At 47.4% G+C, this 25,545-nt stretch overlaps 24 non-coding genes across 24 annotated transcripts; all 24 read left to right on the forward strand.

The window, feature by feature from the left end:
• Positions 1–1,090: 1,090 nt before the first annotated feature.
• trnas-gcu (transfer RNA serine (anticodon GCU)) lies at positions 1,091–1,172 on the forward strand. The gene has a single exon. It is a non-coding gene; the product is annotated as a tRNA-Ser (tRNA).
• A 356-nt stretch (positions 1,173–1,528) lies between these two features.
• Positions 1,529–1,610, forward strand: trnal-aag (transfer RNA leucine (anticodon AAG)). The gene has a single exon. It is a non-coding gene; the product is annotated as a tRNA-Leu (tRNA).
• A 2,667-nt stretch (positions 1,611–4,277) lies between these two features.
• Positions 4,278–4,359, forward strand: trnal-aag (transfer RNA leucine (anticodon AAG)). Its single transcript has one exon. It is a non-coding gene; the product is annotated as a tRNA-Leu (tRNA).
• Positions 4,360–5,499: 1,140 nt separating this feature from the next.
• trnas-gcu (transfer RNA serine (anticodon GCU)) lies at positions 5,500–5,581 on the forward strand. Its single transcript has one exon. It is a non-coding gene; the product is annotated as a tRNA-Ser (tRNA).
• A 356-nt stretch (positions 5,582–5,937) lies between these two features.
• Positions 5,938–6,019, forward strand: trnal-aag (transfer RNA leucine (anticodon AAG)). Its single transcript has one exon. It is a non-coding gene; the product is annotated as a tRNA-Leu (tRNA).
• A 1,139-nt stretch (positions 6,020–7,158) lies between these two features.
• On the forward strand, positions 7,159–7,240 carry trnas-gcu (transfer RNA serine (anticodon GCU)). Its single transcript has one exon. It is a non-coding gene; the product is annotated as a tRNA-Ser (tRNA).
• A 277-nt stretch (positions 7,241–7,517) lies between these two features.
• Positions 7,518–7,599, forward strand: trnal-aag (transfer RNA leucine (anticodon AAG)). The gene has a single exon. It is a non-coding gene; the product is annotated as a tRNA-Leu (tRNA).
• A 1,138-nt stretch (positions 7,600–8,737) lies between these two features.
• On the forward strand, positions 8,738–8,819 carry trnas-gcu (transfer RNA serine (anticodon GCU)). Its single transcript has one exon. It is a non-coding gene; the product is annotated as a tRNA-Ser (tRNA).
• Positions 8,820–9,175: 356 nt separating this feature from the next.
• trnal-aag (transfer RNA leucine (anticodon AAG)) lies at positions 9,176–9,257 on the forward strand. Its single transcript has one exon. It is a non-coding gene; the product is annotated as a tRNA-Leu (tRNA).
• Positions 9,258–11,924: 2,667 nt separating this feature from the next.
• Positions 11,925–12,006, forward strand: trnal-aag (transfer RNA leucine (anticodon AAG)). Its single transcript has one exon. It is a non-coding gene; the product is annotated as a tRNA-Leu (tRNA).
• Positions 12,007–13,146: 1,140 nt separating this feature from the next.
• On the forward strand, positions 13,147–13,228 carry trnas-gcu (transfer RNA serine (anticodon GCU)). Its single transcript has one exon. It is a non-coding gene; the product is annotated as a tRNA-Ser (tRNA).
• Positions 13,229–13,584: 356 nt separating this feature from the next.
• On the forward strand, positions 13,585–13,666 carry trnal-aag (transfer RNA leucine (anticodon AAG)). Its single transcript has one exon. It is a non-coding gene; the product is annotated as a tRNA-Leu (tRNA).
• Positions 13,667–14,722: 1,056 nt separating this feature from the next.
• trnas-gcu (transfer RNA serine (anticodon GCU)) lies at positions 14,723–14,804 on the forward strand. The gene has a single exon. It is a non-coding gene; the product is annotated as a tRNA-Ser (tRNA).
• Positions 14,805–15,160: 356 nt separating this feature from the next.
• On the forward strand, positions 15,161–15,242 carry trnal-aag (transfer RNA leucine (anticodon AAG)). Its single transcript has one exon. It is a non-coding gene; the product is annotated as a tRNA-Leu (tRNA).
• A 1,138-nt stretch (positions 15,243–16,380) lies between these two features.
• On the forward strand, positions 16,381–16,462 carry trnas-gcu (transfer RNA serine (anticodon GCU)). Its single transcript has one exon. It is a non-coding gene; the product is annotated as a tRNA-Ser (tRNA).
• A 356-nt stretch (positions 16,463–16,818) lies between these two features.
• On the forward strand, positions 16,819–16,900 carry trnal-aag (transfer RNA leucine (anticodon AAG)). The gene has a single exon. It is a non-coding gene; the product is annotated as a tRNA-Leu (tRNA).
• Positions 16,901–19,131: 2,231 nt separating this feature from the next.
• Positions 19,132–19,213, forward strand: trnas-gcu (transfer RNA serine (anticodon GCU)). The gene has a single exon. It is a non-coding gene; the product is annotated as a tRNA-Ser (tRNA).
• Positions 19,214–19,569: 356 nt separating this feature from the next.
• trnal-aag (transfer RNA leucine (anticodon AAG)) lies at positions 19,570–19,651 on the forward strand. The gene has a single exon. It is a non-coding gene; the product is annotated as a tRNA-Leu (tRNA).
• A 1,056-nt stretch (positions 19,652–20,707) lies between these two features.
• Positions 20,708–20,789, forward strand: trnas-gcu (transfer RNA serine (anticodon GCU)). The gene has a single exon. It is a non-coding gene; the product is annotated as a tRNA-Ser (tRNA).
• A 356-nt stretch (positions 20,790–21,145) lies between these two features.
• On the forward strand, positions 21,146–21,227 carry trnal-aag (transfer RNA leucine (anticodon AAG)). Its single transcript has one exon. It is a non-coding gene; the product is annotated as a tRNA-Leu (tRNA).
• Positions 21,228–22,365: 1,138 nt separating this feature from the next.
• trnas-gcu (transfer RNA serine (anticodon GCU)) lies at positions 22,366–22,447 on the forward strand. The gene has a single exon. It is a non-coding gene; the product is annotated as a tRNA-Ser (tRNA).
• A 356-nt stretch (positions 22,448–22,803) lies between these two features.
• On the forward strand, positions 22,804–22,885 carry trnal-aag (transfer RNA leucine (anticodon AAG)). The gene has a single exon. It is a non-coding gene; the product is annotated as a tRNA-Leu (tRNA).
• Positions 22,886–24,023: 1,138 nt separating this feature from the next.
• On the forward strand, positions 24,024–24,105 carry trnas-gcu (transfer RNA serine (anticodon GCU)). The gene has a single exon. It is a non-coding gene; the product is annotated as a tRNA-Ser (tRNA).
• Positions 24,106–24,461: 356 nt separating this feature from the next.
• On the forward strand, positions 24,462–24,543 carry trnal-aag (transfer RNA leucine (anticodon AAG)). Its single transcript has one exon. It is a non-coding gene; the product is annotated as a tRNA-Leu (tRNA).
• Positions 24,544–25,545: the final 1,002 nt, after the last annotated feature.

The following is a 25,545-nucleotide window of genomic DNA, read 5'->3' on the forward strand; positions in this document are numbered from 1 at the left end:
CTAAATGGGTCACTTCCAGCGGTATTTCTCCTGGAATGCTCATGCGCTAGCTCTCTTTATCAAAGTGTTTCGATAGCTTCTGCAGCCCGGCTTATGCTAAAGGATCGTTAGCCTCACCACAGCTGTTTTTCGTGGTCATGCCTGCTTTCCTTGTTCTCCCTTGGAATGTCTCAATCAACAGCTTAACTCTGATATCCCCTCACAAGCCCCTTTGGGATTTTGAGTCCAGTCTACCAAAAGGCATGCTTTCCAAGCCCACCATTGCCAGGGAGCCTATTGTGCGGTTTGTAATGTCATTCTTCCGAAAGGATTTAAACAGCTCTAGGCTCCCATGCTTTAATGCTCCACCTGTAACTACAACTCACAACAAATAGCACTTACCGAATGATTCAAACAGATCGAAGCTGCTGTCAGGGTGTCAAATGTAGGAGGCAATCCTGCCTTGCGTGGCTTGTCTCCCAAGTCTTCAGGTAGCTCGTGCGTCCCATGTTTTCATGCTGTGCCTCACCAAGCAGCTCCCGTGGTTTCCATGGAGTACCTCAGACAATCAGCCAACATGGAGCATGCTGCTTACAGAGCATCTCAAAACTTGCTCCCTTTTCACGAGGCTGTTCACATCTCCAGTTAGAAAGCATTATAGTTGTTCGAAAAAGCTACCTAGCTCGTCTGAACAGGGCGGGGTATGGGCCTAATCGAAACTTCGCCACCAAAGATTGGGAAACGGTCAGCTCGACGAAGAAATGATCCTGTTCTCTGTCAAGTTTGCAGCGCCTCTCCGCATCCACTCAATTCACTTCCTGTTAAAGCACACCACATGCCACAAGGCATACACATGTTGAATGAGAGAATGAGTCATCTAGTTTGCTTAAAAAAAAAACAAAAGAAATGATCTTTCCAGAATTTGTCTTAAACGCTGGAAGCGCTGTACTTGGTGGCCAAGAGTTTAATGCGAGCACTTCAAATTCAGTGGGCTCTGGGATGAAACTTGGATGCCATGCTCTCAGACATGCATGGAGTTGATAAGAAAAAAAAAAAACTTCAAGATATTCCGCTGTCCCTTACAAAATGTGTGAGGATGTTCATTGCTTTCGACGAGGTGGCCGAGAGGTTAAGGCGATGGACTGCTAATCCATTGTGCTCTGCACGCGTGGGTTCGAATCCCACCTTCGTCGCTTGTGTGTTTTAGCCGGTTCCTAGAATGCCTCACGCTATTGCAGTGTCTTTTTCGTCAAGAAGACCTACAAGCAGCGCTTTTCCACAGGTCCATGAGCCTGACTGGAGACACGTAGCACTGGTCATGCGCCTTTTGCTCCCAGGTTCATCTGTTTGAACTATGTCAACATGAGATTTAAGGCAGTTGACAGTCGATCCACTGTGCATAACCCATGTAGGTATGGATTCTTTTGTCATCAACAAGAGCGTGCTCAACGAATTTTGGTAATGAACGAAGGGCAGCCATTATTGCCTAATCTTTGCACGTTCGCTCTCTTTATTTTGTGATTTTCCATGGTCGCTTCCTTCATCTGTTGGTAGCGTGGCCGAGCCGTCTAAGGCGCTGGATTAAGGCTCCAGTCTCTTCGGAGGCGTGGGTTCGAATCCCACCGCTGCCAGGACCTGCTTTTGATTCGACTTCTGCATTGACAGTTGGCCGAAGGTCACTAAATGGGTCACTTCCAGCGGTATTTCTCCTGGAATGCTCATGCGCTAGCTCTCTTCATCAAAGTGTTTCGATAGCTTCTGCAGCCCGGCTTACGCTAAAGGATCGTTAGCCTCACCACAGCTGTTTTTCGTGGTCATGCCTGCTTTCCTTGTTCTCCCTTGGAATGTCTCAATCAACAGCTTAACTCTGATATCCCCTCACAAGCCCCTTTGGGATTTCGAGTCCAGTCTACCAAAAGGCATGCTTTCCAAGCCCACCATTGCCAGGGAGCCTATTGTGGGGTTTGTAATGTCATTCTTCCGAAAGGATTTAAACAGCTCTAGGCTCCCATGCTTTAATGCTCCACCTGTAACTACAACTCACAACAAATAGCACTTACCAAATGATTCAAACAGATCGAAGCTGCTGTCAGGGTGTCAAATGTAGGAGGCAATCCTGCCTTGCGTGGCTTGTCTCCCAAGTCTTCAGGTAGCTCGTGCGTCCCATGTTTTCATGCTGTGCCTCACCAAGCAGCTCCCGTGGTTTCCATGGAGTACCTCAGACAGTCAGCCAACATGGAGCATGCTGCTTACAGAGCGTCTCAAAACTTGCTTCCTTTTCACGAGGCTGTTCACATCTCCAGTTACAAAGCATTATAGTTGTTCGAAAAAGCTACCTAGCTCGTCTGAACAGGGCGGGGTATGGGCCTAATCGAAACGTCGCCACCAAAGATTGGGAAACGGTCAGCTCGACGAAGAAATGATCCTGTTCTCTGTCAAGTTTGCAGCGCCTCTCCGCATCCACTCAATTCACTTCCTGTTAAAGCACACCACATGCCACAAGGCATAAACGTGTTGAATGAGAGAATGAGTCATCTAGTTTGCTTAAAAAAAAAACAAAAGAAATGATCTTTCCAGAATTTGTCTTAAACGCTGGAAGCGCTGTACTTGGTGGCCAAGAGTTTAATGCAAGCACTTCAAATTCAGTGGGCTCTGGGATGAAACTTGGATGCCATGCTCTCAGACATGCATGGAGGCGTGGGTTCGAATCCCACCGCTGCCAGGACCTGCTTTTGATTCGACTTCTGCATTGACAGTTGGCCGAAGGTCACTAAATGGGTCACTTCCAGCGGTATTTCTCCTGGAATGCTCATGCGCTAGCTCTCTTTATCAAAGTGTTTCGATAGCTTCTGCAGCCCGGCTTATGCTAAAGGATCGTTAGCCTCACCACAGCTGTTTTTCGTGGTCATGCCTGCTTTCCTTGTTCTCCCTTGGAATGTCTCAATCAACAGCTTAACTCTGATATCCCCTCACAAGCCCCTTTGGGATTTTGAGTCCAGTCTACCAAAAGGCATGCTTTCCAAGCCCACCATTGCCAGGGAGCCTATTGTGGGGTTTGTAATGTCATTCTTCCGAAAGGATTTAAACAGCTCTAGGCTCCCATGCTTTAATGCTCCACCTGTAACTACAACTCACAACAAATAGCACTTACCGAATGATTCAAACAGATTGAAGCTGCTGTCAGGGTGTCAAATGTAGGAGGCAATCCTGCCTTGCGTGGCTTGTCTCCCAAGTCTTCAGGTAGCTCGTGCGTCCCATGTTTTCATGCTGTGCCTCACCAAGCAGCTCCTGTGGTTTCCATGGAGTACCTCAGACAATCAGCCAACATGGAGCATGCTGCTTACAGAGCATCTCAAAACTTGCTCCCTTTTCACGAGGCTGTTCACATCTCCAGTTAGAAAGCATTATAGTTGTTCGAAAAAGCTACCTAGCTCGTCTGAACAGGGCGGGGTATGGGCCTAATCGAAACTTCGCCACCAAAGATTGGAAAACGGTCAGCTCGACGAAGAAATGATCCTGTTCTCTGTCAAGTTTGCAGCGCCTCTCCGCATCCACTCAATTCACTTCCTGTTAAAGCACACCACATGCCACAAGGCATACACATGTTGAATGAGAGAATGAGTCATCTAGTTTGCTTAAAAAAAAAACAAAAGAAATGATCTTTCCAGAATTTGTCTTAAACGCTGGAAGCGCTGTACTTGGTGGCCAAGAGTTTAATGCGAGCACTTCAAATTCAGTGGGCTCTGGGATGAAACTTGGATGCCATGCTCTCAGACATGCATGGAGTTGATAAGAAAAAAAAAAAACTTCAAGATATTCCGCTGTCCCTTACAAAATGTGTGAGGATGTTCATTGCTTTCGAGGAGGTGGCCGAGAGGTTAAGGCGATGGACTGCTAATCCATTGTGCTCTGCACGCGTGGGTTCGAATCCCACCTTCGTCGCTTGTGTGTTTTAGCCGGTTCCTAGAATGCCTCATGCTATTGCAGTGTCTTTTTCGTCAAGAAGACCTACAAGCAGCGCTTTTACACAGGTCCATGAGCCTGACTGGAGACACGTAGCACTGGTCATGCGCCTTTTGCTCCCAGGTTCATCTGTTTGAACTATGTCAACATGAGATTTAAGGCAGTTGACAGTCGATCCACTGTGCATAACCCATGTAGGTATGGATTCTTTTGTCATCAACAAGAGCGTGCTCAACCAATTTTGGTAATGAACGAAGGGCAGCCATTATTGCCTAATCTTTGCACGTTCGCTCTCTTTATTTTGTGATTTTCCATGGTCGCTTCCTTCATCTGTTGGTAGCGTGGCCGAGCGGTCTAAGGCGCTGGATTAAGGCTCCAGTCTCTTCGGAGGCGTGGGTTCGAATCCCACCGCTGCCAGGACCTGCTTTTGATTCGACTTCTGCATTGACAGTTGGCCGAAGGTCACTAAATGGGTCACTTACAGCGGTATTTCTCCTGGAATGCTCATGCGCTAGCTCTCTTCATCAAAGTGTTTCGATAGCTTCTGCAGCCCGGCTTATGCTAAAGGATCGTTAGCCTCACCACAGCTGTTTTTCGTGGTCATGCCTGCTTTCCTTGTTCTCCCTTGGAATGTCTCAATCAACAGCTTAACTCTGATATCCCCTCACAAGCCCCTTTGGGATTTTGAGTCCAGTCTACCAAAAGGCATGCTTTCCAAGCCCACCATTGCCAGGGAGCCTATTGTGGGGTTTGTAATGTCATTCTTCCGAAAGGATTTAAACAGCTCTAGGCTCCCATGCTTTAATGCTCCACCTGTAACTACAACTCACAACAAATAGCACTTACCAAATGATTCAAACAGATCGAAGCTGCTGTCAGGGTGTCAAATGTAGGAGGCAATCCTGCCTTGCGTGGCTTGTCTCCCAAGTCTTCAGGTAGCTCGTGCGTCCCATGTTTTTATGCTGTGCCTCACCAAGCAGCTCCCGTGGTTTCCATGGAGTACCTCAGACAGTCAGCCAACATGGAGCATGCTGCTTACAGAGCGTCTCAAAACTTGCTCCCTTTTCACGAGGCTGTTCACATCTCCAGTTACAAAGCATTATAGTTGTTCGAAAAAGCTACCTAGCTCGTCTGAACAGGGCGGGGTATGGGCCTAATCGAAACTTCGCCACCAAAGATTGGGAAACGGTCAGCTCGACGAAGAAATGATCCTGTTCTCTGTCAAGTTTGCAGCGCCTCTCCGCATCAACTCAATTCACTTCCTGTTAAAGCACACCACATGCCACAAGGCATACACATGTTGAATGAGAGAATGAGTCATCTAGTTTGCTTAAAAAAAAAAACAAAAGAAATGATCTTTCCAGAATTTGTCTTAAACGCTGGAAGCGCTGTACTTGGTGGCCAAGAGTTTAATGCGAGCACTTCAAATTCAGTGGGCTCTGGGATGAAACTTGGATGCCATGCTCTCAGACATGCATGGAGTTGATAAGAAAAAAAAAAAAACTTCAAGATATTCCGCTGTCCCTTACAAAATGTGTGAGGATGTTCATTGCTTTCGACGAGGTGGCCGAGAGGTTAAGGCGATGGACTGCTAATCCATTGTGCTCTGCACGCGTGGGTTCGAATCCCACCTTCGTCGCTTGTGTGTTTTAGCCGGTTCCTAGAATGCCTCACGCTATTGCAGTGTCTTTTTCGTCAAGAAGACCTACAAGCAGCGCTTTTACACAGGTCCATGAGCCTGACTGGAGACACGTAGCACTGGTCATGCGCCTTTTGCTCCCAGGTTCATCTGTTTGAACTATGTCAACATGAGATTTAAGGCAGTTGACAGTCGATCCACTGTGCATAACCCATGTAGGTATGGATTCTTTTGTCATCAACAAGAGCGTGCTCAACCAATTTTGGTAATGAACGAAGGGCAGCCATTATTGCCTAATCTTTGCACGTTCGCTCTCTTTATTTTGTGATTTTCCATGGTCGCTTCCTTCATCTGTTGGTAGCGTGGCCGAGCGGTCTAAGGCGCTGGATTAAGGCTCCAGTCTCTACGGAGGCGTGGGTTCGAATCCCACCGCTGCCAGGACCTGCTTTTGATTCGACTTCTGCATTGACAGTTGGCCGAAGGTCACTAAATGGGTCACTTACAGCGGTATTTCTCCTGGAATGCTCATGCGCTAGCTTTCTTCATCAAAGTGTTTCGATAGCTTCTGCAGCCCGGCTTATGCTAAAGGATCGTTAGCCTCACCACAGCTGTTTTTCGTGGTCATGCCTGCTTTCCTTGTTCTCCCTTGGAATGTCTCAATCAACAGCTTAACTCTGATATCCCCTCACAAGCCCCTTTGGGATTTTGAGTCCAGTCTACCAAAAGGCATGCTTTCCAAGCCCACCATTGCCAGGGAGCCTATTGTGGGGTTTGTAATGTCATTCTTCCGAAAGGATTTAAACAGCTCTAGGCTCCCATGCTTTATTGCTCCACCTGTAACTACAACTCACAACAAATAGCACTTACCAAATGATTCAAACAGATCGAAGCTGCTGTCAGGGTGTCAAATGTAGGAGGCAATCCTGCCTTGCGTGGCTTGTCTCCCAAGTCTTCAGGTAGCTCGTGCGTCCCATGTTTTCATGCTGTGCCTCACCAAGCAGCTCCCGTGGTTTCCATGGAGTACCTCAGACAGTCAGCCAACATGGAGCATGCTGCTTACAGAGCGTCTCAAAACTTGCTTCCTTTTCACGAGGCTGTTCACATCTCCAGTTACAAAGCATTATAGTTGTTCGAAAAAGCTACCTAGCTCGTCTGAACAGGGCGGGGTATGGGCCTAATCGAAACTTCGCCACCAAAGATTGGGAAACGGTCAGCTCGACGAAGAAATGATCCTGTTCTCTGTCAAGTTTGCAGCGCCTCTCCGCATCCACTCAATTCACTTCCTGTTAAAGCACACCACATGCCACAAGGCATACACATGTTGAATGAGAGAATGAGTCATCTAGTTTGCTTAAAAAAAACCCAAAAGAAATGATCTTTCCAGAATTTGTCTTAAACGCTGGAAGCGCTGTACTTGGTGGCCAAGAGTTTAATGCGAGCACTTCAAATTCAGTGGGCTCTGGGATGAAACTTGGATGCCATGCTCTCAGACATGCATGGAGTTGATAAGAAAAAAAAAAAAACTTCAAGATATTCCGCTATCCCTTACAAAATGTGTGAGGATGTTCATTGCTTTCGACGAGGTGGCCGAGAGGTTAAGGCGATGGACTGCTAATCCATTGTGCTCTGCACGCGTGGGTTCGAATCCCACCTTCGTCGCTTGTGTGTTTTAGCCGGGACTGACTGGAGACACGTAGCACTGGTCATGCGCCTTTTGCTCCCAGGTTCATCTGTTTGAACTATGTCAACATGAGATTTAAGGCAGTTGACAGTCGATCCACTGTGCATAACCCATGTAGGTATGGATTCTTTTGTCATCAACAAGAGCGTGCTCAACCAATTTTGGTAATGAACGAAGGGCAGCCATTATTGCCTAATCTTTGCACGTTCGCTCTCTTTCTTTTGTGATTTTCCATGGTCGCTTCCTTCATCTGTTGGTAGCGTGGCCGAGCGGTCTAAGGCGCTGGATTAAGGCTCCAGTCTCTTCGGAGGCGTGGGATCGAATCCCACCGCTGCCAGGACCTGCTTTTGATTCGACTTCTGCATTGACAGTTGGCCGAAGGTCACTAAATGGGTCACTTCCAGCGGTATTTCTCCTGGAATGCTCATGCGCTAGCTCTCTTTATCAAAGTGTTTCGATAGCTTCTGCAGCCCGGCTTATGCTAAAGGATCGTTAGCCTCACCACAGCTGTTTTTCGTGGTCATGCCTGCTTTCCTTGTTCTCCCTTGGAATGTCTCAATCAACAGCTTAACTCTGATATCCCCTCACAAGCCCCTTTGGGATTTTGAGTCCAGTCTACCAAAAGGCATGCTTTCCAAGCCCACCATTGCCAGGGAGCCTATTGTGCGGTTTGTAATGTCATTCTTCCGAAAGGATTTAAACAGCTCTAGGCTCCCATGCTTTAATGCTCCACCTGTAACTACAACTCACAACAAATAGCACTTACCGAATGATTCAAACAGATCGAAGCTGCTGTCAGGGTGTCAAATGTAGGAGGCAATCCTGCCTTGCGTGGCTTGTCTCCCAAGTCTTCAGGTAGCTCGTGCGTCCCATGTTTTCATGCTGTGCCTCACCAAGCAGCTCCCGTGGTTTCCATGGAGTACCTCAGACAATCAGCCAACATGGAGCATGCTGCTTACAGAGCATCTCAAAACTTGCTCCCTTTTCACGAGGCTGTTCACATCTCCAGTTAGAAAGCATTATAGTTGTTCGAAAAAGCTACCTAGCTCGTCTGAACAGGGCGGGGTATGGGCCTAATCGAAACTTCGCCACCAAAGATTGGGAAACGGTCAGCTCGACGAAGAAATGATCCTGTTCTCTGTCAAGTTTGCAGCGCCTCTCCGCATCCACTCAATTCACTTCCTCTTAAAGCACACCACATGCCACAAGGCATACACATGTTGAATGAGAGAATGAGTCATCTAGTTTGCTTAAAAAAAAAACAAAAGAAATGATCTTTCCAGAATTTGTCTTAAACGCTGGAAGCGCTGTACTTGGTGGCCAAGAGTTTAATGCGAGCACTTCAAATTCAGTGGGCTCTGGGATGAAACTTGGATGCCATGCTCTCAGACATGCATGGAGTTGATAAGAAAAAAAAAAAACTTCAAGATATTCCGCTGTCCCTTACAAAATGTGTGAGGATGTTCATTGCTTTCGACGAGGTGGCCGAGAGGTTAAGGCGATGGACTGCTAATCCATTGTGCTCTGCACGCGTGGGTTCGAATCCCACCTTCGTCGCTTGTGTGTTTTAGCCGGTTCCTAGAATGCCTCACGCTATTGCAGTGTCTTTTTCGTCAAGAAGACCTACAAGCAGCGCTTTTCCACAGGTCCATGAGCCTGACTGGAGACACGTAGCACTGGTCATGCGCCTTTTGCTCCCAGGTTCATCTGTTTGAACTATGTCAACATGAGATTTAAGGCAGTTGACAGTCGATCCACTGTGCATAACCCATGTAGGTATGGATTCTTTTGTCATCAACAAGAGCGTGCTCAACCAATTTTGGTAATGAACGAAGGGCAGCCATTATTGCCTAATCTTTGCACGTTCGCTCTCTTTATTTTGTGATTTTCCATGGTCGCTTCCTTCATCTGTTGGTAGCGTGGCCGAGCCGTCTAAGGCGCTGGATTAAGGCTCCAGTCTCTTCGGAGGCGTGGGTTCGAATCCCACCGCTGCCAGGACCTGCTTTTGATTCGACTTCTGCATTGACAGTTGGCCGAAGGTCACTAAATGGGTCACTTCCAGCGGTATTTCTCCTGGAATGCTCATGCGCTAGCTCTCTTCATCAAAGTGTTTCGATAGCTTCTGCAGCCCGGCTTACGCTAAAGGATCGTTAGCCTCACCACAGCTGTTTTTCGTGGTCATGCCTGCTTTCCTTGTTCTCCCTTGGAATGTCTCAATCAACAGCTTAACTCTGATATCCCCTCACAAGCCCCTTTGGGATTTTGAGTCCAGTCTACCAAAAGGCATGCTTTCCAAGCCCACCATTGCCAGGGAGCCTATTGTGGGGTTTGTAATGTCATTCTTCCGAAAGGATTTAAACAGCTCTAGGCTCCCATGCTTTAATGCTCCACCTGTAACTACAACTCACAACAAATAGCACTTACCAAATGATTCAAACAGATCGAAGCTGCTGTCAGGGTGTCAAATGTAGGAGGCAATCCTGCCTTGCGTGGCTTGTCTCCCAAGTCTTCAGGTAGCTCGTGCGTCCCATGTTTTCATGCTGTGCCTCACCAAGCAGCTCCCGTGGTTTCCATGGAGTACCTCAGACAGTCAGCCAACATGGAGCATGCTGCTTACAGAGCGTCTCAAAACTTGCTTCCTTTTCACGAGGCTGTTCACATCTCCAGTTACAAAGCATTATAGTTGTTCGAAAAAGCTACCTAGCTCGTCTGAACAGGGCGGGGTATGGGCCTAATCGAAACGTCGCCACCAAAGATTGGGAAACGGTCAGCTCGACGAAGAAATGATCCTGTTCTCTGTCAAGTTTGCAGCGCCTCTCCGCATCCACTCAATTCACTTCCTGTTAAAGCACACCACATGCCACAAGGCATAAACGTGTTGAATGAGAGAATGAGTCATCTAGTTTGCTTAAAAAAAAAACAAAAGAAATGATCTTTCCAGAATTTGTCTTAAACGCTGGAAGCGCTGTACTTGGTGGCCAAGAGTTTAATGCAAGCACTTCAAATTCAGTGGGCTCTGGGATGAAACTTGGATGCCATGCTCTCAGACATGCATGGAGGCGTGGGTTCGAATCCCACCGCTGCCAGGACCTGCTTTTGATTCGACTTCTGCATTGACAGTTGGCCGAAGGTCACTAAATGGGTCACTTCCAGCGGTATTTCTCCTGGAATGCTCATGCGCTAGCTCTCTTTATCAAAGTGTTTCGATAGCTTCTGCAGCCCGGCTTATGCTAAAGGATCGTTAGCCTCACCACAGCTGTTTTTCGTGGTCATGCCTGCTTTCCTTGTTCTCCCTTGGAATGTCTCAATCAACAGCTTAACTCTGATATCCCCTCACAAGCCCCTTTGGGATTTTGAGTCCAGTCTACCAAAAGGCATGCTTTCCAAGCCCACCATTGCCAGGGAGCCTATTGTGGGGTTTGTAATGTCATTCTTCCGAAAGGATTTAAACAGCTCTAGGCTCCCATGCTTTAATGCTCCACCTGTAACTACAACTCACAACAAATAGCACTTACCGAATGATTCAAACAGATTAAAGCTGCTGTCAGGGTGTCAAATGTAGGAGGCAATCCTGCCTTGCGTGGCTTGTCTCCCAAGTCTTCAGGTAGCTCGTGCGTCCCATGTTTTCATGCTGTGCCTCACCAAGCAGCTCCCGTGGTTTCCATGGAGTACCTCAGACAATCAGCCAACATGGAGCATGCTGCTTACAGAGCATCTCAAAACTTGCTCCCTTTTCACGAGGCTGTTCACATCTCCAGTTACAAAGCATTATAGTTGTTCGAAAAAGCTACCTAGCTCGTCTGAACAGGGCGGGGTATGGGCCTAATCGAAACTTCGCCACCAAAGATTGGGAAACGGTCAGCTCGACGAAGAAATGATCCTGTTCTCTGTCAAGTTTGCAGCGCCTCTCCGCATCCACTCAATTCACTTCCTGTTAAAGCACACCACATGCCACAAGGCATACACATGTTGAATGAGAGAATGAGTCATCTAGTTTGCTTAAAAAAAAAACAAAAGAAATGATCTTTCCAGAATTTGTCTTAAACGCTGGAAGCGCTGTACTTGGTGGCCAAGAGTTTAATGCGAGCACTTCAAATTCAGTGGGCTCTGGGATGAAACTTGGATGCCATGCTCTCAGACATGCATGGAGTTGATAAGAAAAAAAAAAAACTTCAAGATATTCCGCTGTCCCTTACAAAATGTGTGAGGATGTTCATTGCTTTCGAGGAGGTGGCCGAGAGGTTAAGGCGATGGACTGCTAATCCATTGTGCTCTGCACGCGTGGGTTCGAATCCCACCTTCGTCGCTTGTGTGTTTTAGCCGGTTCCTAGAATGCCTCATGCTATTGCAGTGTCTTTTTCGTCAAGAAGACCTACAAGCAGCGCTTTTACACAGGTCCATGAGCCTGACTGGAGACACGTAGCACTGGTCATGCGCCTTTTGCTCCCAGGTTCATCTGTTTGAACTATGTCAACATGAGATTTAAGGCAGTTGACAGTCGATCCACTGTGCATAACCCATGTAGGTATGGATTCTTTTGTCATCAACAAGAGCGTGCTCAACCAATTTTGGTAATGAACGAAGGGCAGCCATTATTGCCTAATCTTTGCATGTTCGCTCTCTTTATTTTGTGATTTTCCATGGTCGCTTCCTTCATCTGTTGGTAGCGTGGCCGAGCGGTCTAAGGCGCTGGATTAAGGCTCCAGTCTCTTCGGAGGCGTGGGTTCGAATCCCACCGCTGCCAGGACCTGCTTTTGATTCGACTTCTGCATTGACAGTTGGCCGAAGGTCACTAAATGGGTCACTTACAGCGGTATTTCTCCTGGAATGCTCATGCGCTAGCTCTCTTCATCAAAGTGTTTCGATAGCTTCTGCAGCCCGGCTTATGCTAAAGGATCGTTAGCCTCACCACAGCTGTTTTTCGTGGTCATGCCTGCTTTCCTTGTTCTCCCTTGGAATGTCTCAATCAACAGCTTAACTCTTATATCCCCTCACAAGCCCCTTTGGGATTTTGAGTCCAGTCTACCAAAAGGCATGCTTTCCAAGCCCACCATTGCCAGGGAGCCTATTGTGGGGTTTGTAATGTCATTCTTCCGAAAGGATTTAAACAGCTCTAGGCTCCCATGCTTTAATGCTCCACCTGTAACTACAACTCACAACAAATAGCACTTACCAAATGATTCAAACAGATCGAAGCTGCTGTCAGGGTGTCAAATGTAGGAGGCAATCCTGCCTTGCGTGGCTTGTCTCCCAAGTCTTCAGGTAGCTCGTGCGTCCCATGTTTTCATGCTGTGCCTCACCAAGCAGCTCCCGTGGTTTCCATGGAGTACCTCAGACAGTCAGCCAACATGGAGCATGCTGCTTACAGAGCGTCTCAAAACTTGCTCCCTTTTCACGAGGCTGTTCACATCTCCAGTTACAAAGCATTATAGTTGTTCGAAAAAGCTACCTAGCTCGTCTGAACAGGGCGGGGTATGGGCCTAATCGAAACTTCGCCACCAAAGATTGGGAAACGGTCAGCTCGACGAAGAAATGATCCTGTTCTCTGTCAAGTTTGCAGCGCCTCTCCGCATCAACTCAATTCACTTCCTGTTAAAGCACACCACATGCCACAAGGCATACACATGTTGAATGAGAGAATGAGTCATCTAGTTTGCTTAAAAAAAAAAACAAAAGAAATGATCTTTCCAGAATTTGTCTTAAACGCTGGAAGCGCTGTACTTGGTGGCCAAGAGTTTAATGCGAGCACTTCAAATTCAGTGGGCTCTGGGATGAAACTTGGATGCCATGCTCTCAGACATGCATGGAGTTGATAAGAAAAAAAAAAAAACTTCAAGATATTCCGCTGTCCCTTACAAAATGTGTGAGGATGTTCATTGCTTTCGACGAGGTGGCCGAGAGGTTAAGGCGATGGACTGCTAATCCATTGTGCTCTGCACGCGTGGGTTCGAATCCCACCTTCGTCGCTTGTGTGTTTTAGCCGGTTCCTAGAATGCCTCACGCTATTGCAGTGTCTTTTTCGTCAAGAAGACCTACAAGCAGCGCTTTTACACAGGTCCATGAGCCTGACTGGAGACACGTAGCACTGGTCATGCGCCTTTTGCTCCCAGGTTCATCTGTTTGAACTATGTCAACATGAGATTTAAGGCAGTTGACAGTCGATCCACTGTGCATAACCCATGTAGGTATGGATTCTTTTGTCATCAACAAGAGCGTGCTCAACCAATTTTGGTAATGAACGAAGGGCAGCCATTATTGCCTAATCTTTGCACGTTCGCTCTCTTTATTTTGTGATTTTCCATGGTCGCTTCCTTCATCTGTTGGTAGCGTGGCCGAGCGGTCTAAGGCGCTGGATTAAGGCTCCAGTCTCTACGGAGGCGTGGGTTCGAATCCCACCGCTGCCAGGACCTGCTTTAGATTCGACTTCTGCATTGACAGTTGGCCGAAGGTCACTAAATGGGTCACTTACAGCGGTATTTCTCCTGGAATGCTCATGCGCTAGCTTTCTTCATCAAAGTGTTTCGATAGCTTCTGCAGCCCGGCTTATGCTAAAGGATCGTTAGCCTCACCACAGCTGTTTTTCGTGGTCATGCCTGCTTTCCTTGTTCTCCCTTGGAATGTCTCAATCAACAGCTTAACTCTGATATCCCCTCACAAGCCCCTTTGGGATTTTTAGTCCAGTCTACCAAAAGGCATGCTTTCCAAGCCCACCATTGCCAGGGAGCCTATTGTGGGGTTTGTAATGTCATTCTTCCGAAAGGATTTAAACAGCTCTAGGCTCCCATGCTTTATTGCTCCACCTGTAACTACAACTCACAACAAATAGCACTTACCAAATGATTCAAACAGATCGAAGCTGCTGTCAGGGTGTCAAATGTAGGAGGCAATCCTGCCTTGCGTGGCTTGTCTCCCAAGTCTTCAGGTAGCTCGTGCGTCCCATGTTTTCATGCTGTGCCTCACCAAGCAGCTCCCGTGGTTTCCATGGAGTACCTCAGACAGTCAGCCAACATGGAGCATGCTGCTTACAGAGCGTCTCAAAACTTGCTTCCTTTTCACGAGGCTGTTCACATCTCCAGTTACAAAGCATTATAGTTGTTCGAAAAAGCTACCTAGCTCGTCTGAACAGGGCGGGGTATGGGCCTAATCGAAACTTCGCCACCAAAGATTGGGAAACGGTCAGCTCGACGAAGAAATGATCCTGTTCTCTGTCAAGTTTGCAGCGCCTCTCCGCATCCACTCAATTCACTTCCTGTTAAAGCACACCACATGCCACAAGGCATACACATGTTGAATGAGAGAATGAGTCATCTAGTTTGATGCGAGCACTTCAAATTCAGTGGGCTCTGGGATGAAACTTGGATGCCATGCTCTCAGACATGCATGGAGTTGATAAGAAAAAAAAAAAACTTCAAGATATTCCGCTGTCCCTTACAAAATGTGTGAGGATGTTCATTGCTTTCGACGAGGTGGCCGAGAGGTTAAGGCGATGGACTGCTAATCCATTGTGCTCTGCACGCGTGGGTTCGAATCCCACCTTCGTCGCTTGTGTGTTTTAGCCGGTTCCTAGAATGCCTCACGCTATTGCAGTGTCTTTTTCGTCAAGAAGACCTACAAGCAGCGCTTTTACACAGGTCCATGAGCCTGACTGGAGACACGTAGCACTGGTCATGCGCCTTTTGCTCCCAGGTTCATCTGTTTGAACTATGTCAACATGAGATTTAAGGCAGTTGACAGTCGATCCACTGTGCATAACCCATGTAGGTATGGATTCTTTTGTCATCAACAAGAGCGTGCTCAACCAATTTTGGTAATGAACGAAGGGCAGCCATTATTGCCTAATCTTTGCACGTTCGCTCTCTTTATTTTGTGATTTTCCATGGTCGCTTCCTTCATCTGTTGGTAGCGTGGCCGAGCGGTCTAAGGCGCTGGATTAAGGCTCCAGTCTCTACGGAGGCGTGGGTTCGAATCCCACCGCTGCCAGGACCTGCTTTTGATTCGACTTCTGCATTGACAGTTGGCCGAAGGTCACTAAATGGGTCACTTACAGCGGTATTTCTCCTGGAATGCTCATGCGCTAGCTCTCTTCATCAAAGTGTTTCGATAGCTTCTGCAGCCCGGCTTATGCTAAAGGATCGTTAGCCTCACCACAGCTGTTTTTCGTGGTCATGCCTGCTTTCCTTGTTCTCCCTTGGAATGTCTCAATCAACAGCTTAACTCTGATATCCCCTCACAAGCCCCTTTGGGATTTTGAGTCCAGTCTACCAAAAGGCATGCTTTCCAAGCCCACCATTGCCAGGGAGCCTATTGTGGGGTTTGTAATGTCATTCTTCCGAAAGGATTTAAACAGCTCTAGGCTCCCATGCTTTATTGCTCCACCTGTAACTACAACTCACAACAAATAGCACTTACCAAATGATTCAAACAGATCGAAGCTGCTGTCAGGGTGTCAAATGTAGGAGGCAATCCTGCCTTGCGTGGCTTGTCTCCCAAGTCTTCAGGTAGCTCGTGCGTCCCATGTTTTCATGCTGTGCCTCACCAAGCAGCTCCCGTGGTTTCCATGGAGTACCTCAGACAGTCAGCCAACATGGAGCATGCTGCTTACAGAGCGTCTCAAAACTTGCTTCCTTTTCACGAGGCTGTTCACATCTCCAGTTACAAAGCATTATAGTTGTTCGAAAAAGCTACCTAGCTCGTCTGAACAGGGCGGGGTATGGGCCTAATCGAAACTTCGCCACCAAAGATTGGGAAACGGTCAGCTCGACGAAGAAATGATCCTGTTCTCTGTCAAGTTTGCAGCGCCTCTCCGCATCCACTCAATTCACTTCCTGTTAAAGCACACCACATGCCACAAGGCATACACATGTTGAATGAGAGAATGAGTCATCTAGTTTGCTTAAAAAAAAACCAAAAAAAATGATCTTTCCAGAATTTGTCTTAAACGCTGGAAGCGCTGTACTTGGTGGCCAAGAGTTTAATGCGAGCACTTCAAATTCAGTGGGCTCTGGGATGAAACTTGGATGCCATGCTCTCAGACATGCATGGAGTTGATAAGAAAAAAAAAAAACTTCAAGATATTCCGCTGTCCCTTACAAAATGTGTGAGGATGTTCATTGCTTTCGACGAGGTGGCCGAGAGGTTAAGGCGATGGACTGCTAATCCATTGTGCTCTGCACGCGTGGGTTCGAATCCCACCTTCGTCGCTTGTGTGTTTTAGCCGGTTCCTAGAATGCCTCACGCTATTGCAGTGTCTTTTTCGTCAAGAAGACCTACAAGCAGCGCTTTTACACAGGTCCATGAGCCTGACTGGAGACACGTAGCACTGGTCATGCGCCTTTTGCTCCCAGGTTCATCTGTTTGAACTATGTCAACATGAGATTTAAGGCAGTTGACAGTCGATCCACTGTGCATAACCCATGTAGGTATGGATTCTTTTGTCATCAACAAGAGCGTGCTCAACCAATTTTGGTAATGAACGAAGGGCAGCCATTATTGCCTAATCTTTGCACGTTCGCTCTCTTTATTTTGTGATTTTCCATGGTCGCTTCCTTCATCTGTTGGTAGCGTGGCCGAGCGGTCTAAGGCGCTGGATTAAGGCTCCAGTCTCTTCGGAGGCGTGGGTTCGAATCCCACCGCTGCCAGGACCTGCTTTTGATTCGACTTCTGCATTGACAGTTGGCCGAAGGTCACTAAATGGGTCACTTACAGCGGTATTTCTCCTGGAATGCTCATGCGCTAGCTCTCTTCATCAAAGTGTTTCGATAGCTTCTGCAGCCCGGCTTACGCTAAAGGATCGTTAGCCTCACCACAGCTGTTTTTCGTGGTCATGCCTGCTTTCCTTGTTCTCCCTTGGAATGTCTCAATCAACAGCTTAACTCTGATATCCCCTCACAAGCCCCTTTGGGATTTTGAGTCCAGTCTACCAAAAGGCATGCTTTCCAAGCCCACCATTGCCAGGGAGCCTATTGTGGGGTTTGTAATGTCATTCTTCCGAAAGGATTTAAACAGCTCTAGGCTCCCATGCTTTAATGCTCCACCTGTAACTACAACTCACAACAAATAGCACTTACCAAATGATTCAAACAGATCGAAGCTGCTGTCAGGGTGTCAAATGTAGGAGGCAATCCTGCCTTGCGTGGCTTGTCTCCCAAGTCTTCAGGTAGCTCGTGCGTCCCATGTTTTCATGCTGTGCCTCACCAAGCAGCTCCCGTGGTTTCCATGGAGTACCTCAGACAGTCAGCCAACATGGAGCATGCTGCTTACAGAGCGTCTCAAAACTTGCTTCCTTTTCACGAGGCTGTTCACATCTCCAGTTACAAAGCATTATAGTTGTTCGAAAAAGCTACCTAGCTCGTCTGAACAGGGCGGGCTATGGGCCTAATCGAAACGTCGCCACCAAAGATTGGGAAACGGTCAGCTCGACGAAGAAATGATCCTGTTCTCTGTCAAGTTTGCAGCGCCTCTCCGCATCCACTCAATTCACTTCCTGTTAAAGCACACCACATGCCACAAGGCATAAACGTGTTGAATGAGAGAATGAGTCATCTAGTTTGCTTAAAAAAAAAACAAAAGAAATGATCTTTCCAGAATTTGTCTTAAACGCTGGAAGCGCTGTACTTGGTGGCCAAGAGTTTAATGCAAGCACTTCAAATTCAGTGGGCTCTGGGATGAAACTTGGATGCCATGCTCTCAGACATGCATGGAGGCGTGGGTTCGAATCCCACCGCTGCCAGGACCTGCTTTTGATTCGACTTCTGCATTGACAGTTGGCCGAAGGTCACTAAATGGGTCACTTACAGCGGTATTTCTCCTGGAATGCTCATGCGCTAGCTCTCTTCATCAAAGTGTTTCGATAGCTTCTGCAGCCCGGCTTATGCTAAAGGATCGTTAGCCTCACCACAGCTGTTTTTCGTGGTCATGCCTGCTTTCCTTGTTCTCCCTTGGAATGTCTCAATCAACAGCTTAACTCTGATATCCCCTCACAAGCCCCTTTGGGATTTTGAGTCCAGTCTACCAAAAGGCATGCTTTCCAAGCCCACCATTGCCAGGGAGCCTATTGTGCGGTTTGTAATGTCATTCTTCCGAAAGGATTTAAACAGCTCTAGGCTCCCATGCTTTAATGCTCCACCTGTAACTACAACTCACAACAAATAGCACTTACCAAATGATTCAAACAGATCGAAGCTGCTGTCAGGGTGTCAAATGTAGGAGGCAATCCTGCCTTGCGTGGCTTGTCTCCCAAGTCTTCAGGTAGCTCGTGCGTCCCATGTTTTCATGCTGTGCCTCACCAAGCAGCTCCCGTGGTTTCCATGGAGTACCTCAGACAGTCAGCCAACATGGAGCATGCTGCTTACAGAGCGTCTCAAAACTTGCTCCCTTTTCACGAGGCTGTTCACATCTCCAGTTACAAAGCATTATAGTTGTTCGAAAAAGCTACCTAGCTCGTCTGAACAGGGCGGGGTATGGGCCTAATCGAAACTTCGCCACCAAAGATTGGGAAACGGTCAGCTCGACGAAGAAATGATCCTGTTCTCTGTCAAGTTTGCAGCGCCTCTCCGCATCAACTCAATTCACTTCCTGTTAAAGCACACCACATGCCACAAGGCATACACATGTTGAATGAGAGAATGAGTCATCTAGTTTGCTTAAAAAAAAAAACAAAAGAAATGATCTTTCCAGAATTTGTCTTAAACGCTGGAAGCGCTGTACTTGGTGGCCAAGAGTTTAATGCGAGCACTTCAAATTCAGTGGGCTCTGGGATGAAACTTGGATGCCATGCTCTCAGACATGCATGGAGTTGATAAGAAAAAAAAAAAAACTTCAAGATATTCCGCTGTCCCTTACAAAATGTGTGAGGATGTTCATTGCTTTCGACGAGGTGGCCGAGAGGTTAAGGCGATGGACTGCTAATCCATTGTGCTCTGCACGCGTGGGTTCGAATCCCACCTTCGTCGCTTGTGTGTTTTAGCCGGTTCCTAGAATGCCTCACGCTATTGCAGTGTCTTTTTCGTCAAGAAGACCTACAAGCAGCGCTTTTACACAGGTCCATGAGCCTGACTGGAGACACGTAGCACTGGTCATGCGCCTTTTGCTCCCAGGTTCATCTGTTTGAACTATGTCAACATGAGATTTAAGGCAGTTGACAGTCGATCCACTGTGCATAACCCATGTAGGTATGGATTCTTTTGTCATCAACAAGAGCGTGCTCAACCAATTTTGGTAATGAACGAAGGGCAGCCATTATTGCCTAATCTTTGCACGTTCGCTCTCTTTATTTTGTGATTTTCCATGGTCGCTTCCTTCATCTGTTGGTAGCGTGGCCGAGCGGTCTAAGGCGCTGGATTAAGGCTCCAGTCTCTACGGAGGCGTGGGTTCGAATCCCACCGCTGCCAGGACCTGCTTTTGATTCGACTTCTGCATTGACAGTTGGCCGAAGGTCACTAAATGGGTCACTTACAGCGGTATTTCTCCTGGAATGCTCATGCGCTAGCTTTCTTCATCAAAGTGTTTCGATAGCTTCTGCAGCCCGGCTTATGCTAAAGGATCGTTAGCCTCACCACAGCTGTTTTTCGTGGTCATGCCTGCTTTCCTTGTTCTCCCTTGGAATGTCTCAATCAACAGCTTAACTCTGATATCCCCTCACAAGCCCCTTTGGGATTTTTAGTCCAGTCTACCAAAAGGCATGCTTTCCAAGCCCACCATTGCCAGGGAGCCTATTGTGGGGTTTGTAATGTCATTCTTCCGAAAGGATTTAAACAGCTCTAGGCTCCCATGCTTTATTGCTCCACCTGTAACTACAACTCACAACAAATAGCACTTACCAAATGATTCAAACAGATCGAAGCTGCTGTCAGGGTGTCAAATGTAGGAGGCAATCCTGCCTTGCGTGGCTTGTCTCCCAAGTCTTCAGGTAGCTCGTGCGTCCCATGTTTTCATGCTGTGCCTCACCAAGCAGCTCCCGTGGTTTCCATGGAGTACCTCAGACAGTCAGCCAACATGGAGCATGCTGCTTACAGAGCGTCTCAAAACTTGCTTCCTTTTCACGAGGCTGTTCACATCTCCAGTTACAAAGCATTATAGTTGTTCGAAAAAGCTACCTAGCTCGTCTGAACAGGGCGGGGTATGGGCCTAATCGAAACTTCGCCACCAAAGATTGGGAAACGGTCAGCTCGACGAAGAAATGATCCTGTTCTCTGTCAAGTTTGCAGCGCCTCTCCGCATCCACTCAATTCACTTCCTGTTAAAGCACACCACATGCCACAAGGCATACACATGTTGAATGAGAGAATGAGTCATCTAGTTTGATGCGAGCACTTCAAATTCAGTGGGCTCTGGGATGAAACTTGGATGCCATGCTCTCAGACATGCATGGAGTTGATAAGAAAAAAAAAAAACTTCAAGATATTCCGCTGTCCCTTACAAAATGTGTGAGGATGTTCATTGCTTTCGACGAGGTGGCCGAGAGGTTAAGGCGATGGACTGCTAATCCATTGTGCTCTGCACGCGTGGGTTCGAATCCCACCTTCGTCGCTTGTGTGTTTTAGCCGGTTCCTAGAATGCCTCACGCTATTGCAGTGTCTTTTTCGTCAAGAAGACCTACAAGCAGCGCTTTTACACAGGTCCATGAGCCTGACTGGAGACACGTAGCACTGGTCATGCGCCTTTTGCTCCCAGGTTCATCTGTTTGAACTATGTCAACATGAGATTTAAGGCAGTTGACAGTCGATCCACTGTGCATAACCCATGTAGGTATGGATTCTTTTGTCATCAACAAGAGCGTGCTCAACCAATTTTGGTAATGAACGAAGGGCAGCCATTATTGCCTAATCTTTGCACGTTCGCTCTCTTTATTTTGTGATTTTCCATGGTCGCTTCCTTCATCTGTTGGTAGCGTGGCCGAGCGGTCTAAGGCGCTGGATTAAGGCTCCAGTCTCTACGGAGGCGTGGGTTCGAATCCCACCGCTGCCAGGACCTGCTTTTGATTCGACTTCTGCATTGACAGTTGGCCGAAGGTCACTAAATGGGTCACTTACAGCGGTATTTCTCCTGGAATGCTCATGCGCTAGCTCTCTTCATCAAAGTGTTTCGATAGCTTCTGCAGCCCGGCTTATGCTAAAGGATCGTTAGCCTCACCACAGCTGTTTTTCGTGGTCATGCCTGCTTTCCTTGTTCTCCCTTGGAATGTCTCAATCAACAGCTTAACTCTGATATCCCCTCACAAGCCCCTTTGGGATTTTGAGTCCAGTCTACCAAAAGGCATGCTTTCCAAGCCCACCATTGCCAGGGAGCCTATTGTGGGGTTTGTAATGTCATTCTTCCGAAAGGATTTAAACAGCTCTAGGCTCCCATGCTTTATTGCTCCACCTGTAACTACAACTCACAACAAATAGCACTTACCAAATGATTCAAACAGATCGAAGCTGCTGTCAGGGTGTCAAATGTAGGAGGCAATCCTGCCTTGCGTGGCTTGTCTCCCAAGTCTTCAGGTAGCTCGTGCGTCCCATGTTTTCATGCTGTGCCTCACCAAGCAGCTCCCGTGGTTTCCATGGAGTACCTCAGACAGTCAGCCAACATGGAGCATGCTGCTTACAGAGCGTCTCAAAACTTGCTTCCTTTTCACGAGGCTGTTCACATCTCCAGTTACAAAGCATTATAGTTGTTCGAAAAAGCTACCTAGCTCGTCTGAACAGGGCGGGGTATGGGCCTAATCGAAACTTCGCCACCAAAGATTGGGAAACGGTCAGCTCGACGAAGAAATGATCCTGTTCTCTGTCAAGTTTGCAGCGCCTCTCCGCATCCACTCAATTCACTTCCTGTTAAAGCACACCACATGCCACAAGGCATACACATGTTGAATGAGAGAATGAGTCATCTAGTTTGCTTAAAAAAAAACCAAAAGAAATGATCTTTCCAGAATTTGTCTTAAACGCTGGAAGCGCTGTACTTGGTGGCCAAGAGTTTAATGCGAGCACTTCAAATTCAGTGGGCTCTGGGATGAAACTTGGATGCCATGCTCTCAGACATGCATGGAGTTGATAAGAAAAAAAAAAAACTTCAAGATATTCCGCTGTCCCTTACAAAATGTGTGAGGATGTTCATTGCTTTCGACGAGGTGGCCGAGAGGTTAAGGCGATGGACTGCTAATCCATTGTGCTCTGCACGCGTGGGTTCGAATCCCACCTTCGTCGCTTGTGTGTTTTAGCCGGTTCCTAGAATGCCTCACGCTATTGCAGTGTCTTTTTCGTCAAGAAGACCTACAAGCAGCGCTTTTACACAGGTCCATGAGCCTGACTGGAGACACGTAGCACTGGTCATGCGCCTTTTGCTCCCAGGTTCATCTGTTTGAACTATGTCAACATGAGATTTAAGGCAGTTGACAGTCGATCCACTGTGCATAACCCATGTAGGTATGGATTCTTTTGTCATCAACAAGAGCGTGCTCAACCAATTTTGGTAATGAACGAAGGGCAGCCATTATTGCCTAATCTTTGCACGTTCGCTCTCTTTATTTTGTGATTTTCCATGGTCGCTTCCTTCATCTGTTGGTAGCGTGGCCGAGCGGTCTAAGGCGCTGGATTAAGGCTCCAGTCTCTTCGGAGGCGTGGGTTCGAATCCCACCGCTGCCAGGACCTGCTTTTGATTCGACTTCTGCATTGACAGTTGGCCGAAGGTCACTAAATGGGTCACTTACAGCGGTATTTCTCCTGGAATGCTCATGCGCTAGCTCTCTTCATCAAAGTGTTTCGAGAGCTTCTGCAGCCCGGCTTATGCTAAAGGATCGTTAGCCTCACCACAGCTGTTTTTCGTGGTCATGCCTGCTTTCCTTGTTCTCCCTTGGAATGTCTCAATCAACAGCTTAACTCTGATATCCCCTCACAAGCCCCTTTGGGATTTTGAGTCCAGTCTACCAAAAGGCATGCTTTCCAAGCCCACCATTGCCAGGGAGCCTATTGTGGGGTTTGTAATGTCATTCTTCCGAAAGGATTTAAACAGCTCTAGGCTCCCATGCTTTATTGCTCCACCTGTAACTACAACTCACAACAAATAGCACTTACCAAATGATTCAAACAGATCGAAGCTGCTGTCAGGGTGTCAAATGTAGGAGGCAATCCTGCCTTGCGTGGCTTGTCTCCCAAGTCTTCAGGTAGCTCGTGCGTCCCATGTTTTCATGCTGTGCCTCACCAAGCAGCTCCCGTGGTTTCCATGGAGTACCTCAGACAGTCAGCCAACATGGAGCATGCTGCTTACAGAGCGTCTCAAAACTTGCTTCCTTTTCACGAGGCTGTTCACATCTCCAGTTACAAAGCATTATAGTTGTTCGAAAAAGCTACCTAGCTCGTCTGAACAGGGCGGGGTATGGGCCTAATCGAAACTTCGCCACCAAAGATTGGGAAACGGTCAGCTCGACGAAGAAATGATCCTGTTCTCTGTCAAGTTTGCAGCGCCTCTCCGCATCCACTCAATTCACTTCCTGTTAAAGCACACCACATGCCACAAGGCATACACATGTTGAATGAGAGAATGAGTCATCTAGTTTGCTTAAAAAAAAACCAAAAGAAATGATCTTTCCAGAATTTGTCTTAAACGCTGGAAGCGCTGTACTTGGTGGCCAAGAGTTTAATGCGAGCACTTCAAATTCAGTGGGCTCTGGGATGAAACTTGGATGCCATGCTCTCAGACATGCATGGAGTTGATAAGAAAAAAAAAAAACTTCAAGATATTCCGCTGTCCCTTACAAAATGTGTGAGGATGTTCATTGCTTTCGACGAGGTGGCCGAGAGGTTAAGGCGATGGACTGCTAATCCATTGTGCTCTGCACGCGTGGGTTCGAATCCCACCTTCGTCGCTTGTGTGTTTTAGCCGGTTCCTAGAATGCCTCACGCTATTGCAGTGTCTTTTTCGTCAAGAAGACCTACAAGCAGCGCTTTTACACAGGTCCATGAGCCTGACTGGAGACACGTAGCACTGGTCATGCGCCTTTTGCTCCCAGGTTCATCTGTTTGAACTATGTCAACATGAGATTTAAGGCAGTTGACAGTCGATCCACTGTGCATAACCCATGTAGGTATGGATTCTTTTGTCATCAACAAGAGCGTGCTCAACCAATTTTGGTAATGAACGAAGGGCAGCCATTATTGCCTAATCTTTGCACGTTCGCTCTCTTTATTTTGTGATTTTCCATGGTCGCTTCCTTCATCTGTTGGTAGCGTGGCCGAGCGGTCTAAGGCGCTGGATTAAGGCTCCAGTCTCTACGGAGGCGTGGGTTCGAATCCCACCGCTGCCAGGACCTGCTTTTGATTCGACTTCTGCATTGACAGTTGGCCGAAGGTCACTAAATGGGTCACTTACAGCGGTATTTCTCCTGGAATGCTCATGCGCTAGCTTTCTTCATCAAAGTGTTTCGATAGCTTCTGCAGCCCGGCTTATGCTAAAGGATCGTTAGCCTCACCACAGCTGTTTTTCGTGGTCATGCCTGCTTTCCTTGTTCTCCCTTGGAATGTCTCAATCAACAGCTTAACTCTGATATCCCCTCACAAGCCCCTTTGGGATTTTTAGTCGAGTCTACCAAAAGGCATGCTTTCCAAGCCCACCATTGCCAGGGAGCCTATTGTGGGGTTTGTAATGTCATTCTTCCGAAAGGATTTAAACAGCTCTAGGCTCCCATGCTTTATTGCTCCACCTGTAACTACAACTCACAACAAATAGCACTTACCAAATGATTCAAACAGATCGAAGCTGCTGTCAGGGTGTCAAATGTAGGAGGCAATCCTGCCTTGCGTGGCTTGTCTCCCAAGTCTTCAGGTAGCTCGTGCGTCCCATGTTTTCATGCTGTGCCTCACCAAGCAGCTCCCGTGGTTTCCATGGAGTACCTCAGACAGTCAGCCAACATGGAGCATGCTGCTTACAGAGCGTCTCAAAACTTGCTCCCTTTTCACGAGGCTGTTCACATCTCCAGTTACAAAGCATTATAGTTGTTCGAAAAAGCTACCTAGCTCGTCTGAACAGGGCGGGGTATGGGCCTAATCGAAACTTCGCCACCAAAGATTGGAAAACGGTCAGCTCGACGAAGAAATGATCCTGTTCTCTGTCAAGTTTGCAGCGCCTCTCCGCATCCACTCAATTCACTTCCTGTTAAAGCACACCACATGCCACAAGGCATACATATGTTGAATGAGAGAATGAGTCATCTAGTTTGCTTAAAAAAAAAACAAAAGAAATGATCTTTCCAGAATTTGTCTTAAACGCTGGAAGCGCTGTACTTGGTGGCCAAGAGTTTAATGCGAGC

This window comes from Clarias gariepinus, chromosome 14 (assembly GCF_024256425.1).
Source record: "Clarias gariepinus isolate MV-2021 ecotype Netherlands chromosome 14, CGAR_prim_01v2, whole genome shotgun sequence".
Classification (NCBI taxonomy): Eukaryota; Metazoa; Chordata; class Actinopteri; order Siluriformes; family Clariidae; genus Clarias; species Clarias gariepinus.